This window comes from Ooceraea biroi, chromosome 1 (genome assembly GCF_003672135.1).
Source record: "Ooceraea biroi isolate clonal line C1 chromosome 1, Obir_v5.4, whole genome shotgun sequence".
NCBI lineage: Eukaryota > Metazoa > Arthropoda > Insecta > Hymenoptera > Formicidae > Ooceraea > Ooceraea biroi.
This window is the reverse complement of record NC_039506.1, coordinates 7900302-7915800: the sequence shown is the minus strand read 5'-3', so window position 1 is coordinate 7915800 and position 15499 is coordinate 7900302. Positions and strand designations below refer to the sequence as shown.

At 46.4% G+C, this 15499-nt stretch overlaps 1 protein-coding gene and 1 long non-coding RNA gene across 4 annotated transcripts in view; one reads left to right on the top strand and one right to left on the bottom strand.

Moving 5' to 3' along the window:
• Window positions 1-15499, bottom strand: part of LOC105288137 — a 292115-nt gene that overhangs the window by 168303 nt on the left and 108313 nt on the right. The gene's annotated exons all lie outside the window — the stretch shown is intronic.
• On the top strand, window positions 2828-10544 carry LOC105288135. Its single transcript, XR_895552.3, has 2 exons — window positions 2828-5552; window positions 5685-10544. It is a non-coding gene; the product is annotated as an uncharacterized LOC105288135 (long non-coding RNA).

Genomic DNA, 15499 nt, shown 5'->3' with positions numbered 1-15499 from the left:
GCAATTCTTACGAAAAATCGTACCAGCGTTTATGCGAGCGCGCACGAAATTTTTGTCCGTGCGTCTCGAGACGTATGTGCATACGCATTCTTTCCTCGTTTCACGTGCGAGACATGAGTAAACGTCGAGAAACGTGTCCGGCATAAGTACGAAGCCCGAAAGAGCACGCCGGCATACGAGTCACATGGCACATAAGTTTCGTGTCTCGTGTAAGTGACGGTCTCGGATCTCATGAGATAGCACATCGCAGTACTAAATCATCATATTCTTCATTAAATGTAATTTCCATCATTTAAAATTTAAGACCGGAGAACCACTTTGCGAAATGTGTCATCTATTTCTCAGTGTTAAATACCTTCGATGCGGCGATCTTCTGGAACAACCACCATTCTTTCTTAATTACAATTTCTTTCTTAATTGTATTAATAATATAAACACTGCTGTTTAACATGCACAGAAAATTATCAACATTAGAAAAATTAGAAACATTAGAAACAAAAGCTACAAATAATTTCAACAGAAACAGCTGTTTTACATTATCAAAATGGCTCTCACAAACGCGGTTTGCTACAGTTGCACGTCTCTTTCGTGGTCGCGAACCCGGCATCGCGTCCACGCACGAGGAACGAATACGACATTTGCGCTGAATTGAAACGCATAAACCCGCGGTTGCTAACTCGTCCATGTCCCTTCTCCGTTCGTTCTGACGACGGACGGTGTAGACGCGTCGCTAACCGCGATCGTCGTTCTCGTCGCCGTGTACCACAAATATAAGGCGAACTGGTATCGCGATATCTCACAGCGGCTGCCGCCATTAAGCGCGGATTGCGCTCTCGCGGTGGTCTACCTATGGCCGGGTTATTACCGACGACCTGCCACCCAGGATCTCGAGGTGGGTGTGCCGGGCACTCCGCGTTGCGCCGCTGCGCCGCTCCGTTATGCTAAGCAGGCGAGGATCCTCGCCTCCTTCTGCGACTCCAGCAAGAAACCGCCCGCTCCGAGACGAGAGAAAAGTCTCGGCACTCTCGTATGTTTCTAGCTCGTTTTCTCGATTCGCTCGGGGGTGGTTCGATACTCGAGACAACGAAGACACGACGTTTATCGCTCCACCACGTCACGCGCCACCCAAGACGCGTCCACGCCCGATATTTCGCATGCCCAGCGGTTTTACGCGCTTCGGGAAAACCAGTCTGATTTTTAGCATGATTAATCGGAAGCTAGCAGTCACGGCACGTTTTCCTGTGAAATAATAGCCGAAATTCAGAGGTAAAAATTGTAGCAGGCGCAATAGTCTGCTTTGTATATGTTAAAATAATGTGAACCGTATATGAATTCAAAATATCCAAAAGATATATTTTCCATAAATAGTCATTAATAAAATTAATGACTATTTTCTCTCTCACATGTTTTCATAATAAATACTGATCGCAAATAATATCTTGCAAATAATACAGTAGAACTGGTGCCTTCGTAAAAAGTCTTCCTTTAAAACTGAAACTATTATATATTTGTCGACAATTCCGCGAGATCCAACACATCATAATATAAACGTAATAAAGCAACTCGACATGTCGAGATAATGAACGGTGCGGAGACAATTACGACGACATAATGCATAGACGTACTCGCGATTCAGCGACGAGCAGGTAATCCGTGGAGACATTAGCCGAACCCTCGCGCGATGCGACAACGATTTAAAGCCACCGGCCGATGACGTTCAGCTCTCTCTCTGCGATTCGCCGCGGTCGACAGTGTGTCCGACGAATTCCGCGGCCGCACGCACGTGAATAATGCACGCACGCCTACGCGCGTACACGCCGCGAGGGGGAGAAACGCGTGTATGAAAGGAAGAGGACCGATCATCGTCATCGGGAGAAGGAATTGTCTTCGCACGTGGGCGAGTACGCCAATAAGATTGCTCCGGCCGCCACGATCGAGCACGTCACCCACATATGTCGCAACGATCTCGTCTAATTAACACGCGTCCGCGATCGCACGTCTCAGTCAGTGTGTCCTCGTGACTACATAGATCGATTTATCGCGCGAGCTACATAGATAGTCGCGCATTTATCAAGCGAGATTTTAGAGAAACCGTCGGTACCGTATTTCCTCCGTATTTCTACATACATCCGACACTAGACCGGTATACCAAGTACGCTTAATTCGTTCGTTACGAGTCCGAGTCTCGCTTCGCTCTTAAATTCAAGCAGGGATCGAGCGTAGAGTTTGCGAGGAAGCTCTACATAGATATCGCCGTTAAGTTATCTGCGCCGCGGTGCGTATCCGGTAATCGCGACGCTGCACCTCCACGAGAGCAGCTGAAGCAGGTGTCGACGCGCCTGGAAGACGCGCTGAGCGTTCTGACGACGCAGAGAACTGGATCCTCTTTGCAGAACACACGTACTCACGCGAGCTAACGCGAGTTTTATTTCCTCTAGTTGCATAAGCTACCGTGGGGAATCGCGATTAGATGGACGTGTCATTACAGATGCGTTGCAGTTAACCGATCAATCGCGAATGACTGATTACAGATTCAGAGGCGGAGTCGTAGCTTTCCTCCCCGCCGTGACAGTTGACTTTACCAGGAACGGGACCGCAACCCGTTTAATACCAATGAAAGCGTATGAGGATGAAGACAAATCCGTCTGGTATCTAGCCACTGGTGAGGCATCACGCACGGCCACCTGAACGACACACCTGCTTAATCCGATTACCTGCTGCGGGATCGACGTATCTGACCGGACGATTGTACGCGATCACGTTCTCAGTTATCTCGAGGCGAGGAAGAGAGAGAGAGAGAGAGAGAGAGAGAGAGAGAGAGAGAGAGAGAGAGAGAGAGAGAGAGAGAGAGAGAGAGTAATACTGACAATGAGACTTGAGGTGTGCGAGGATTGCATGCCTCATGCAGGTGCAGTGCGAATCGCACTTTCGATAAATTTGTATAAAACTTGGATAAAGCGTGTGATATCAAGAAAATGATGTCGATACCATATTCAAGGCTGCGATGATAAATTCAACGGAGATTACATTGATCAAAAGGTAGGATCGGCATATCGCGATGCACAGATGTGCGATGAAGGACATGTAAAGAGTGCTTATATTTCTTGGAACTGATGGCATGTCGACAGATATCGATCAAATAAAATTTTCATTTTGTACGTATAAATTAATGATACATGTACATAAATGGTAAATAAAAGTATTGAAAATAAAAAAGAATATTCATTTGTGCTTTTAACGTTTCTACATTTTACTAATACATTTTACATAGTATTAATTAGCAGATATTATGTTTCAATCAAATTATATGTAGAAATTCAAATCGCATAAATCTCTTGAATGTGTACACATGTAACTGATGGAGGATTAAAGAGCACGTGTCGAGAGATTAACCAGGACGGCTTGCAATATCTTTTCGCGCGGGTAATTATCAATAGGACTGGAGATAAATTTGCCGAGTGTTCACAATTAATCACTAATAACCGTTTCCTCCCGGAAACCCGACGTCTTTTTACACCCGCGGCAGTCGCGTGTACACGTAAGCGTCACAAAGGTCACCACGAGGGGGATAGGCGCATTCGCGGTGTCCAGAGGAATATACATGTTCAGCTACTATCGCGCTTTCTATCGTTAATCATGCTGGCAAATTAAACGGAAACGATCCATCTACGACGTACCTACAAACGTCGGCGCAGCTTGAAAGACGAAACGCGAAGCCGCCCGCGTGTCGGCCGCGGCGCGATGAGGGCTTTATCCATGGCAACAAATCGGGGTTACATGTCACGTTCTATAATCCCGCGTTTTTAATATGACTGGCGACCAACCGAAATCTCCTGGAACGACAATCTGGACATCTCACTCTAATCCGACGCGGTCCGCCGACTTCCGGCGGACCACCCGCTCGAGGAGCGGCAGAACGACATCGCGCTTCGGTATCTTCGGGACCGCTACCTGAAGAACAGCTCGATGACTAATGGATCCAGTCGGCGAGGAGCGTGCGAGCCTGTGTCATAGAAGATACTCGAGCGGCGAACGGCTCTCGGTTCTCGAATTCATTGAGTGGTCCGTGTGGCATTTACTCGCGGCGACCTTTGCGATGTTCATTTTCAAATATTAATGGACGCGTTCGTCGATGTTCGCGCGCGCGCGCTTGCAAATGTTGGTTTGTGCTTCTGCAGGTTTTGTTTCGTGAGATTCCGACTGGATTCATCCCGGATGAGGGATCGCGATCCTCAATTCGCGCGGCGGGCGCATTCGTATCCTGCTAACTCTATTACGTCTCCGCGCGTCGCTCAAACGCGGTTGCCTTCAAATGCGACTGCACTCAATTGTGCGATAATTACGCAGTGTATCAGGCGGGAATATTAATCGGATTGTACATGATAAGCACGAGTATCCGTCGTACAGATCTGCAATCTGGTATTAATGCTGTAGGTAGTGTCCGCACGTGACAGTATGCATACGCAAACGGAATTCCTCTTCCTTCTGTTCCTCTCAATCGTCCGAGAGAATTCGCGCAAAGAGATTATTAAGCAGATAGCACACACATCCGAAATTCCGGTGAATGATAAAAATTTGCAACAATTGGCGCTTCTTGCTCGATTTCTTTGTCACATTTCCCGCGAACCTTTTCGGGAAGTCGCGATGCCGCAAACAACGAAGCACGACGAGCTCTCCGCGCGCAGTGAGCACGATAATCGCCGCTGCGATCGCTACGGACGCCAACAAGAAGTCGAGGACCGCGATTCCAGTTCTTCGTGCACTTCTGGAAGTGGAGGATAGAGAGAAAGGAGCGAGAGAGGAGAAAAGAGGAGAGAGAGAGAGAGAGAGAGAGAGGAGGTCGACCTCCTCGTGGATAACCCTCTCGCACCGGTAACGAGGCGAGAGTGAAGACTAGTTCCTCTGTCCTCTGTCGCGGAATTATCCACAGTATTATGCAATTGCCACAAAGGTAATCTTGTCACTGCTATTTTTGCTTTAGCGTCGCCGATGTCCTTTAGAGTTAACGGCGAGAATAGAGCGGCGCCGTCTATGATGCTATGAATCCTCGTTTACTACTATCTCGAATAATCTCGAAGACCTTCGAGCAGTCAATCTTTTACTCCCTATAATTAATAGATGCGCGTTGAAATCTTTATAATGCGTAATCGTTGCATGATGCAATATGAGAAAGAAACAGCAGCGCACAAAAGTTCAAGAACAAAACCCTTGACATACGCGATTGGCGCCGACGCGAGGACATGGATGAAAGAGTCAAGAGAACACAGGAATACAAATACGGGTCAGCTTTTGGACCCGAAAAGACAAGAGTGTTTCTTAACGTATTTTCGCGCGCTGAATTCAAATCCGTTATGTGTTTTTCGCTGGGTCGTCAGATTTTTGAGATTTAACCAAACTGTTTTCCAAGATTTCTTACGCCAAAATAAAAGAAGGGATTTTTGTAGGACCTGATATAAGAAAATTGATGGATGACGACAAGTTTACGCAATGTTTATCGGCCGCAGAAGCTGCAGCATGGGCATCATTTAAGAGCGTCGTTCGTAATTTCCTCGGTAAACATAAAAGTGACAACTACAAGCAAATTGTCGCGGATCTGTTGCAAAATTACAAGAGAATTGGTGCTCGTATGTCGTTAAAAATTCATTTTCTACATTTCCACCTTGATTTCTTCCCAGAAAATTTAGGCGATACGAGTGACGAGCAGGGCGAACGGCTTCATCAAGATTTGCAGAGAATCGAGAAGAACTACCAAGGTTTTTGGGACGAGGGCATGATGAGCGATTATTGTTGGACTCTGTTACGTAAAATAGAGCCAGAACAATACAAACGACGTTGTTACACCGCACTACACTTCTAAATTTTGATTTTTTAGTAAATAAAATGGTCATTTATGGTCGAAAATAGCAAAAACAGCCATTTCATTTACCTCAAAAACCTGACGACCTAGGAAAAAACGGACTGCGGATTCGGAATCAGCGTTGAAAATTATCTTAGAAACACCTTTTGGTTGCTCAGGTCCAAAACCGTGTATTCCTGTGGAATCAATGCGCAATATCTTTTCAGCTATCGCCCCACTTTATACAAAACTATCGTATAAAATAAAACCCACATCAACTGCGAGACGCAGATTCGTCCTGGGCTCACAATCCCAAAGATGCTGCAGTTCAGCCAGTATATGTCCAGATCACGAGATACCAGGTTTCACGGAGTAGGTACGTGTTTTTTCCAGGAACTCTCAAGTCGCTCCTCAAGGAGCGCAGGAAAAGATGAAGCAAGGGAGAACGGGCTAGAAAGAGAGTGCATAGAGGAGAATGTGAGGATGAGGATAAGAGGAGAAGAAAAGAGAGGATGCTGGATGTGCACCGACGTGTCCTCGAGGCATCGGGTCGCGTGGCCTTCGACGTGCACGGAATAGACGTCCCGCGAGATTCGAGGCGACTCGGGGAGGAACGGTGAGACGGGAAAAAAGGGACTTTCTACGGACACGGTGGAGGCTGCTGCTGTCTCCTCGCCGTAGGACAGCGCCGATGTGGGAAACGGGGGATCGAAGAAAATCACCAGTTTGTCGATCGCAATTAAACCCCTCCGCTCGAGGAAGACCCTTGTCAGTGCGCGCCACGATTTCGCCGAAAGGAACGCAACCGTAAATACCATTGCGCCCGACGATGCCGGCGAATACTTTGTATCCGGGAATGGAAATCGCTATAATCTCGCTGAGTTGAGATTTTGATGCTAAAGGTGAAATGTAAGCGCACGTATACGCTGCTATTTTACTTTCAATAAGCCGCCGCGACAATTCGCAGGGGAAACGTTGAAGCGCAAAACATGCTTGACTGTTTGCCTCGAAACAGTCGATGCTGAAAATAATATTTAGCAATATGAATACAGTAGCTGTCGCACGGACGCTCGCGGTACTGCAAGCTATCAATTATCTTCAAACAACTGACAGTTTTTTTCTCTGTACAAACACGATTTTACAATACAACTTATAATAGAATCCCAAAGCTCTTCTGTTTTGTTGTGCCATCCAAGACGACTTAATCCTTCAATACGATCTCGAAAACGACGCGCAAGCTGCTCGAGATATCGATAAGCCGCGCACTTTCGTAATTATCTCTCGCAGGACGCGCGATCCTACGGAAACACGGCAAGAAACGCTGACGCAACGCTACCGATACTTTCTAGCAACTGAGCATCGGGCAAGGATCATGCAATATGCATGGAGCGATCCCTCCATGTCTGAAGCCGAGACGCCGCGATGATCGCAGTAATGAACCGTAGAAATGCGGGCCCGTTTTTGCGCGGGCCGCGACGAGTCACGCGCCGAGAGGATCTCGGCTGTTTTTGTCGGTTGCGAGGAGTGCCGGCCCATCGTCGTCGCTCCTTTACAAATTGATTCTGTCGCGGCATCCGGACCGGGATCCAGTGCGGGCGCATTGCAGGCGCCGACCCGTTGGACCGAGCGCCGGTCACCGCGCGGAAACGTCGGCGTTTTAATGCCGAGATCATTCCTGCCGCGACGTGCTCCATTAACTTCTTCTCCTTCTCCTCTTTACTTCCGCTCGCAATGGGACCGACGTGTTGTTTATTGATCGCGATCCGATGACGCGATCGATCATCCGCAATGTCAGCAACAGATTATTACGGCGCCGCACGCGAAACGCGTCGCGATTTGATTATCTGAGTCATCCACGCGATCAGCTGACAGCGGCGTTCAGATAAAACTCCGTGGTACGTGTCGGACCAGCTTCGAGGAGTCTGAGTGATGACGATGAAGAGCTTACGATAATCGGTCTGCGTGTAATGTAACAAATTCGCGTTTACCATAGTACAACGTTCGGAGAACCCGCCGCACCAAGAACACGGATTTATATCGCTAATTCTCCTCGCGAGAGGTGTGATCGCCGCACGGAACGAGTCCGTTGCACTTTCACGACTGTGTTCCTGAATTACGGGATCTCACGTGGGCGGCGACACTTTTCCGTTGCCGGTCCGCGAAATATACGCTCGTTCCTTGGCATAAGCCTAATCACGCGCTTTAGCGGAGAACTTGTCTCCCGAGGCCGGCACTTTCGCGACGTGGTGCCATTTCGCGTTAACGGAACAGCTGGGTGCAAATATATATTTGCATACGCGGAGCCAGGAGTGTCATAAGATATTAGGACGGCCAGAGCTGACAAGATTCGTTGCCAGGCATTCTGTGTCATCCAGGACGAGTGGGGTGCAGCAGGCGTACGTACGAAGAATACATTAATAATGCGCGAATCATGCCACACATGCAAGTTGCCATAAAATCTAGGAGCTGGCAAGTATTAAACCCAGGAGTCAGAGGTGCCGTTATTTTTCCGTTGGGGTTTCTTGCAACCGCACTTTCTCCGGAAACGATAAATTGTGTCTAATTAAAGTTTATTAAAAGTATTAGAAGAAATCATCGTCACAGACTTTGATACTCATTAGCGGAATAATATAGCTTGTGATAAAACCGACTCGAGGCGCGAGCCTCGGAAAATTTATGCAAAACGATACTTTACTGTACTCAACTTTAATCTTGGGCAATTTGTCTCTTTCTAGTTGTTCGACGAGATAAATAGTTGTATGACTACAGTCACTGAGACTGAATAAACATCGATAAGATCATCATAAAAACTCGGAAAAATTCGCGTCCATAAATATCGACGCGGACACATGACACAGCAATAAACAATACGCAATGGCCTTTAAACGCTTGTAATTTAACAGCAGTTTTCCCCGTTTCTCCGACAAACTAGTAACTCCACTTCGATCAATTTCCGAGCTAACGTAGCAGTTTTTCTTTTCTTTTTCTTCTGGACGTGCTTGCATCGCTTCTCTCACGGGCTACTTTCCGTAGGGATCGCCAGTGTTCGCGAACTCGCGGCCAGCATAGTGGCATAGTGTGTTTATGAGAGCCGGAACGCTGTCGTGGACACCTCGTGCACGCCGGCGATCGTTGCGACTCGTTCCGTTCGCTTCCCTCATTTTCTCGTCGATATTCATTCGCGGACCCCTGCGGCGGCCAAGCTACGTACCGCGAGACAGGCCGCTTTCTCCGAGATTCCCCTATCGCATCTTTATTGGCCGATCGAGTCCAAGTGCCGCGCCAGGTGACATTAAACACGACGCGCCGGATCGCGCCTTGACTCTCTCGCGCGCTAAGCGGAATTCTCCATAGTCTCCGCGACAATCGATAACGAGTTGCTCTTATTGTGCCTATTAAAGACTGAGGTACAAAGCTCGCACCATGGCTGTTCCGCGCCTCGCGCTCAGGTTATCGCCTACTTTCGATAAAACAGGTGTGAACGTGCGCTAACTTGTCACCGAGTATTCGAAATGATAACGATTTCAGGAAGCTGTGCAGCTTTAACGCGGATAATCATTTTCTATCTTGCATGTCTGGATGTCAGTTTTTGTATACCTATTTCTGATTTGGTCTGTAGTTTCGTATGTATCATAACGTATCCTGTCTTAATCAATATATAATATGTAATATAATATAATTACGAAAACTACGGAACATGGCTATCTCCTCCAATCGCAACAAGGTGTGTGAATAGTAACGTGAGAGATGGAGACCGTCTGTCGTTTCATACCGCGTGACGAGAATCGCGTGAAATTGATTTGTTCGCGGTTAATTGTACGATTACATTCAAGATCAATTTCCACAACGACCTATTCTTTTCGTTTTCCCACATAAATCGAGCCTTCATTACTTTAATGAACACATGGTTATTGAATTATTAATTTCTTCCCTCTCTTATGGAGAGATCTGCACGTAAAGTTATACTTTACGTTAAATATAAGATTAAAGTCACAATAATAGACATCAATTTCCCATCTAAAATAAAGAGACTGAAATATGTATTTATATAATTAATTGATTTCATTATTTGTACTCGTATATGATTGGGTCTCGCACATGGATGATTCAAATGTTAAACAACGTAATAAAGCTAATTAACCGCTAACGAAATGCACCAGATCCGATAACGATTTCCTTTTCCGTTCTGAATTATTCTGATTCGCGATACGCAAAGAACAAACGGACGCATAATTTCTCACCGAGTGATAATATTAAAGTACAAAACTATTCTGAGTATACTTAGGCGTCGCATGATTTCTACTTCATCGTTAATTTTAATCGTGCGCAAAACAAAAATAGGAAGTATGAAAACGCACAAGGTGAGTCCTACTGTTTACACATCCTCTCAAAACCAATTTACCGAATGGCAATCTTCACCCGCCTATTTACTGATCAATCAACCGCAGATGTTACGGTGACGCCAAGTGCAACGCTGAACTGCAACACGCTTTCTCACAAACACCTGAGGCGTACGTATACTCACGCCAAGTAGAATTCAATGGAATTCTCTTGATTGACGGCTCATTGATCTATACGAATATGCTCGTGCAATTGTTGTCTCATCAAATCATTGCTTAATTATGCAGGAGGTTTAAGATATTATGATCAAAGCGAATACATAGTATCGGTATATTGGTATAGATAGGTATTCCAAATGATAAAAAAACATTATTTCATATGAAAAAGTATAAAAGAATAATTTATTGTTTAATGAGATATTTATCTGATTTAGTTCATTAATCAACGTGATCACGTATGCGAGACACATTTGGTACCTGATGATATCTGATGATTCTGCATGGGTGATGCTTTCATAATTAGAGCCTTCGCGAGTTCCATAAAAACCGAAACCGATATTTATACCGCAGGGCGTCGCGGTTCCGAAAAAGGATTATCGAGTCGCGATAAATCTCTCGCCACCCGCACACCCCGATTTCGATCGCGCCCGCGGCTACCGGTCCTAGGGACGACTCCTCCACCTTCCCGTAGAACGGAGAGGAGGGTCAAAGGACGAAAGGCACCCAGCCAGCGTGGGATCCCGGGTGAGATAAACACAGCCTCCGAGAGACCGGGTTACAGACCAGGGGAGGAGAGGAGAAAGAAGGAGGAAGAAACGAGAGAGAAGAGCGGGCGCGTTCGCTCTCGATGGGTCCTCGTGGCCGGTTTCTAATGCCAGTCTTCCGAGAAGCCGTGGAACGCTTCGCGATCGTTTCGAATATATGAATGTCTTATGAGGGAAGGACATCGAACGCCCGAGAGAACGAGAGATCCCGGTGCGATTCCGCGCGCGCAAGAATGGAAGTGGAAAACCGCCGGAGTTGCGATCGTTCCGCTTCCACGATGGCGCATCACGTAAAGGTTGCAGCGTGCGGACCGAGCGAGATAGCGCGCGGGCACACCCAATGCAATCTTTCGCTTCTGCAAGAAAGTTTCAACTCGCCTCCTCTCGCAAAAAGCGTTCCCGCGGACGATGCTCGCCGGTAATCGGCGTACGGAGAAGTGAGTAAGACACCGTCGCATTTCCCGACGGTTCCGCACGCCGATCCCTCTTCCTCGAGCCGAGCCCAAACGCCTTCTCGCCAAGTCGCCGCGCGCACGTGATTGCGACGTTCTATCCTTAAGCAGAGGGTGCATTGTACGATACGAGTGCACGCGACCGCGCGTGTGTCCAGAGATCGAAAACAGATCTCGTGAAAACTCTTTCGCCCGCAAAGCGCGCGATTATCTCCGCTGCATACTTCCCATTGTCTGGGTCTAATTAGAGATTGAACGGCGCGCCACGAGAAGAGGAGAGAGAGAGAGAGAGAGAGAGAGAGAAAGAGAGAAGAAAGAAGAAAGACCACGTCTCTAACGATCTACGAAAATATTCGCGACCGATTGTATGCTGTATCTCTCTCGTCGTATACCGTTTTCTCGTGATTCTCACGGGTCCGTCTCGAAAGTCCCACTCTTTCTCTCTCTTTCTCTATTCCTTTCTCTTCGTTACGCAGACGAGAGTTCGTAGTACTTCGAAATCGGTCAGGGAAACTGGTGCAGCGGAGTCATGAACGATGACATAGCATGGACAATGACGACCACGACGCGATCGAGAAAGCGAATGGTAAAGGGAGAGACGAGGTGACGATGCAGTTGCTGCCGCTGCACTATCGGCGTGACAATCCCATAATAGTTCTATGGTCCCGCGGCTTTCGTGCATACACATGTTTACATAAAAATACATATATGCATATTTATCTATTTATTTATACGGCAAAATCTGAAACCGTGCAATCATTTAACGGACTCCGCACGTTGCACCGATCACAGTCTAAGCTTCTGATCTAAGGGATTAACGGAACGTCCAGCCACGTTCATAACAAGTCTATCTAGAACTAAGATATCTTATCGAATTTAAAAAATTTTATATAGGCGGTATACGGAAATATTTCCACATAATCTTTATTTATAATCTTTAGTGACCACATCACAGCTTAAAAACTTAAATCAATGCTAAAACCTAAGAAATACTAAAACCTGTAGTTAAAAATAAAATTAATTAAAATCTGAATAAATTAATATGGAATCATAAATCCCCGTCTATCTCCATGTCTATAAACAACGAGAAGAATATATCACTTTCTTGTGTGTCTTTAGAAAGTTCCGTCTTTAGGGATAAGTCATCCATCCGCATGCAATCTTGCATTTTTTAACGAGCAAATTAAATTAATAATTAAATGTCACGAGTATTTCCCTTGGATACGTCTCAACCATTAATCAACGGAGATCGAAACAGTTAATCATATATCATTAGGTGGGATGCGATCTGCCTCCTATTCATTCTACTTGCGATTGTATGGATATTATTCGCCTCTGCGTCCTGGCTTAGAAAATGTATCGACTGCTTTGTACCGCGCGTTGTACTTTTAACCCCATGATATTTAAGCGCTTCGTTACACGATTTCATGGGTGCCAGGGCTACTGCCAATCACTCCATAATTATTAGATACGAACCGTTGCAAAGATCACGCCGGTAAAATGTTCCCATTTTCACCGTCTAATCCTAAATCTGATATAATAAATGACGATAAAAATTGCAAAACAAGATAGTGTTGAAAACCGAGATAATTTAATATTCTCAAAATTGCGTGAAGCCTCTCTCGTATCAGGGCGCGATCTCTTGCCGGTGCGATCACGTAGGAAGGTGGAGAAGCGGGGAATAAGTGCCACAGGTGAATCTTCAATCCCACGGTGATCCGACGAAGTCCGATCGATTCCTGGGAGAAATCGCGCGCGGGGAAGGAGACGCAGTTATCGGGCGACATTACCGTCGTAATTTTCAAAATCGATATCCACGATACACGCGCGCACATCGGTAACTACGTGACCAATCTCGATTCTGAGATTCATTATCGGTCCGCGCGAGGTGACATCCCCGTTCGTCGCAGCCAGAGTGGCAATTCCATATATCCGCCGTTATCCGCCAGATCGTGACGAGCCAAGCGCGCAAAAGCGAAAAGCCACGAAAAGCGTGAACATGTATTTAAGATCGAGCGATCCCGCCAGGATCACGTACTGGACAAGTTCGAGAGTGCTTCACGATTCCGAGTGCACTGGACACGCCCATGGCACACCATGTCGATCGCCACACAGCACGTATCCCAGTAACATGTTGCACTTGCAACATCGTCCGTGAGATGAAAAATGGCTTCGAATTAGTCCACTGTACTTGCCTCGCCGCCCCGATTAATCATCACAATAGATGCCTATGGATCTATAGATCTCTATCCGAGTCACTTCGGATACGAGTGTATTTTCCTACTTAGCACAAATAAGTAGAGATTATCGAATATCATCACAGCGTTGGAAAACAACACGATGTGGGTTAAATATAAGGTTTATTGGGAGAAAAACATGTGCTCGATGGAATCGATCATGCAGTTCTTTTCCAATTCACATTATGAAAATATGAACTTATGTTCATAACTGTGGTGTATGTAACAGAAGATGTAACAAGAGATGTAACAGAAAAAAAACGAAATATTCTTGATACGCCGTTATGTACAAAGAGTTTGAATAAAAATGTGCGCTATTACGTTGCCGTTATCTCGACGCTGATATTCACGAACTCGGTGAGCTTCCTACAAGGATGCGATATTGTGCACGCATAGTTCGATAGACCTATATTCATCCGACAGATATATCCGTGGGAAACAGTACGTGATGCTAATATCGAATTGGCGGCGCGGGCGAAACCGGTTCAAGAGCTACGAGTTGAACATAATAAATCTGTACGTTTCAAGCGGACAAGTTGGAAGTAAGAGATTAGACGGTAATACATTAAACTCACCCAACTTACTCGCTTCCATATTTTAATTCCCCGGAATGCGAATTTCGTTCGCGCGCGTTTTTGTAATAATGTACTACACGGAGTTGACCCCTGCGCGGTCATATACATATTATCATTATGGCGAAATAAAGCGTGAGATCTGATTGCCAGTTCACGCAGAGTTACACCTATAAATTATATATATATAGCGCAATCGAGAGTTTCGGCCACCAACGATGTACCATTAAAATATCTATTACGCTAAACGCACCTTCAGCGCATTAACTATGCAATAATGCCGGCATCGGAGAGACATATGCCTCGAGCCTTGTTTTCAAGTGGCTCGTAGAGAGAACGGATCGGAACTAAGCAGGTCCACGTTGTTGGAGTCGTTGTACGAGTCGGAGTAGATCGAGCGCCGACATCGTAAAACTGTGAGAACCACGCAAGGGGACACTCGCGAGAGCCATCAGTAAGCACTTAAGTCTTTCAAGATCCCGGTGAAAACACGTTCGGGAGAACGCTCGACGTTTTCGTGGAGTACCACGTCCTGAATCATAATGCTTTCCATATATCCACCGGGTTGTCACGCGTCCTCGTAAGAGTCGAGGTTTAGAAACTTACGATATTTCGAAAGCGACGTGAAGTCACGTGAGCCCATTCAAAGACCCTATATGCGCCTCGATAAATTCTCGAGTACGTACTGGTAGCGAAGCAAGAAATCATCTCGCACGCGTCTGCATCGCACTCGTGTGTGAATGACCGATACCTTCCTTTCGGTTTCTATCGAACTGTCGGGTTATCGGTTATAAGGAGCAGGACTCGGAAAATTACAACATTTTGCAGCCAGCGCGATACGTTATAAAACCATTAATCAAAGCGTCGTGTGCTCCATGAGTCTGCGAAGATAACGCGAGAAATTATCTCGCGAGCGTTCGAGCGTATTGGTATCTCCGTGACTATCGACGGTATGTCCACGTTCAGTGGAACGTGATGTCCACGTGGACCGTTTGCAACAACGAATAGGCGGATCAGTAACCACCGGGGTACCCGATTCCCGTTTCCGCATCGGCGTTTCCATCGCGGCGACGTGGCACGCCACGTGTACACGCGTCGCGCTCGTCCCATCAGACTTGCACGCAAGAACTGGTCCGCGTTTTACAACGGTACGTGATTTACGTGATTCGACGAAACGATAACGGCTACCTTCACGGCGAGCATCGGGAACGCGCGGCGTATCACCGCTCTGCCAATGAGACACAGCATCCGGCGCGAGTAAAGGTAAGTTTTATCAAAATTTCGCGAGGACTGTACTA